The sequence below is a fragment of the Leopardus geoffroyi genome, chromosome A2 (genome assembly GCF_018350155.1).
Source record: "Leopardus geoffroyi isolate Oge1 chromosome A2, O.geoffroyi_Oge1_pat1.0, whole genome shotgun sequence".
Lineage (NCBI taxonomy): Eukaryota > Metazoa > Chordata > Mammalia > Carnivora > Felidae > Leopardus > Leopardus geoffroyi.
The window spans coordinates 10,576,101-10,579,028 of NC_059331.1; the positions used below are offsets into that span (position 1 = coordinate 10,576,101).

Here is a 2,928-nt window from a genome sequence, read left to right on the forward strand (position 1 = left end):
AAGTTCACCCGATCGCGTAGCAGCAGCGTTTCAGGGATTATGGCAAATCACAACACACATCCGGCACCAGGCTTCACCCCCAGTGACCTTGTTCCAGCACCAGCGAATGTGGCTGTCTCCGGGGTCTGCTGGCACTTTGCCTGTCTGGGGGCTACACAACCTCTACCAGATGTCCTCCCAGCAGGGGAACCGCCTCTGCCATGTGGCCTGAAGACCTCCGACTCCACTCTGACCTGGGGATTCACCCTTCCCACCAGGTATGAGCTGCGGGGTTTCAGACTCTGTGCTCCCCCTGTTTACAGAGTCTCAATAGAATTTTACCCCTCTCCTTTCTCCTTTCTCCCTTTTTGGTTCAGTCCCTGTGGCTGTTTCCACTTTTCCACTGTCTCTCCAGCTGCTTTGGGGAGGGGGCGCTTTTCCCATACTCTTCCCCCTCCATCTCTGTCCTCTCTGCACAAGCAAAAACAGCCCCCTGCCCTCTGCGGCTTCTCTCTCCCCCAGTTCACCTCTCCGCGCCATGTACCTGCTGAATTCTGTGGTTCAGGTTGTGCAGATTGTGGTGTTAACCCTCAAATCAGTTTTCTGGGTGTGCAGGAAGGTTTAGTGTTGGTCTCGGTGTGTTTCATGGACGCGAGACACACAAGAAACTTCCATGCTCATCCACAATCTTGGCTCCTCCTGAATTATGGTTTCCAAAAAATTTGTCCATTATCTCTAATTGTTTTTTCACAAAAGTCACCACTACTTTGATTTCTAAAGGCATAGATTAATGTTGCCTTTTTAAAACCTTTTATAATTGAATGCAAGCAACATGTTTCTTCTTTCACTCTGTTATGTTTGTGAGATTCAGCCGCGTATTAGCCTGTAACTGTAGGTTATTCTTTTTTATTGCTGGGTAGTATTCCATTGTCTAAAAACACTATAATTTATTTATTCATTTTACTGTTCATGATCACTTGTGTCATTTCCATTTTTTATTTTTTTGTTATTATAAGTGAAGCTTCCATGAACATTTTTGTACACTTTTGATGCACTTATGAATATGATTTTGGGGTGTTCATAAGAGTGAAATGTTGGGTCACAGAGTAGATAATAATTTTGTTAGACATTGCTAAGCACTTTTCTAAAGTGGTCCTACCAGTTTATATTTCCATAATCACTGTGAGAGTTCCAGTGTCCACATTTTCTGTAATGCTTGCTTCCTTCCTTCCTTCCTTCCTTCCTTCCTTCCTTCTTTATTTTTTATTTTGATGGACAGCACAAGCAGGGGAGAGGGGCGGAGGGAGGGAGGGAGAGGGAGAGAGAGAGAATGAATCCTAAGCAGACTCTTTGTTCAGCATGGAGCCCGACACAGAGCTTAATCCCTTGACCTTGGGATCACGACCTCAGCTGAAACTGAGTCTGAGGCTCAACTGACCGAGCCACCCAGGCACCCCTTATTTTCTTCTTTAAAAAATTTTTTTATATATATATATATATATATGTATTTATAACTGGTTACACGTTGGATTCATAATTAGGCATCACCAGTAGTAGTTGGCACAGTTTATCATTTAAGCTCAGGGTCAAATTCGGTTTCATTGCGCCGCTCCAAAGCACAAAAAGAAACAAAAACAGAGAAAGAAAAACCAAAGGCATGTGACCTCCATGGTGTTTTCTTAAATACAGCAATGTCATAGGAAACCACATGTACAGATGAACACCGCCTCCTGATCCCTCCTCCTGTCTCTTGAAGGTAGGGGCCGGGTCGGGGGGAGACAGGGGTCAATGCGGCCGGCTGCTGGACTCCGAGGACTGCCGCTTGCGTCACGGGATGTAGCCGTTGAGATAGCCATTGGTCTGCCGTTTGGAGAGCCCTCCGTTCAGGATGTCCTGAATGTGCTGCACGATGAGGTTGATGGCCACTAGATTATCTGCACCTCTAGGAATGATCACATCAGCGTATTTCTTTGTTGGCAAGCAGAATTCCTCAAAGGCAGGCTTGACGAACGTAATGTACTGAGATAAAATCTGCTCAAGGTCCCTCCCTCTTTCGCTGATGTCCCTTAATACTCTGCGGGAGAGCCGCGTGTCGGCATCTGTGTCCACGAAAAGCTTCATCTGGAACAGGTCTCGTACTTCCTGGGAGTAGAAGGCCAGGATCCCTTCAAATAGCACCACGTCTGCGGGGTAGACAGTGACCGTCTCCTCCTTCCGGGAATGAGAGACAAAATCATACACGGGAATCTGTACTGTTTTCCCTTCAGTGATTTCTTTAAGTGTTTTGAAGATGAGTTCATTGTCAAAGGCATCCGGGTGATCAAAATTGAACTGGCACTGAATTCCAGCAGGCATGCAGTGGGTGTGTAGGGTAGTGTTTTCTCATTTTTACAAGTTCTAAAAAACAAAAATTGTTTTGGACTAACGTTAGATTTCTAGAAAAGTTGCACAGGCAGTATAGGGAATTCCCACATACCCTTCACTCAGCGCTTTCTGTGTTAAGCATCTCACGTAACTATTACACATTCATCAAGAATAGAAAGTTAACATTGATTAAAACCATAAGAAGTATGTTACTATTAAATGCACTACAGACTCTATCTGGATTTCACCATTTTTTTTTCCCCATTAGTGGCCTTTTTCTCTTTCAAGATTAAATACAGGAGACTTCTTTGCATTTGGTTTTTATTTTGTGTGTGTGTGTTTTATTTGCACTCTTCTGATGACTAAAGATGTTGCGTAGCTTTTCATGCACATACCGATCATTTGCATATCCTCCTTGGTGAACCTCAAGCCTTTTCCCTGTTCTCCTTTTTGTTGTGTTTCTTTTCTGTTTGTGGAAGTCTTTGTATATCCTGGAGTCCTTTGTAGGAGATTGGTATTGTGAACTATCTCATTCTCATTCTCTCGATGCTGTTTTTTGATGAACAGAAGAAATTCTCCATCTCA

The 2,928-nt window shown here is 44.0% G+C and overlaps 1 pseudogene; it reads right to left on the minus strand.

The window, feature by feature from the left end:
* Positions 1–1,470: 1,470 nt before the first annotated feature.
* Positions 1,471–2,334, minus strand: LOC123604902 (annotated as a pseudogene).
* Between the last annotated feature and the right edge of the window lie 594 nt (positions 2,335–2,928).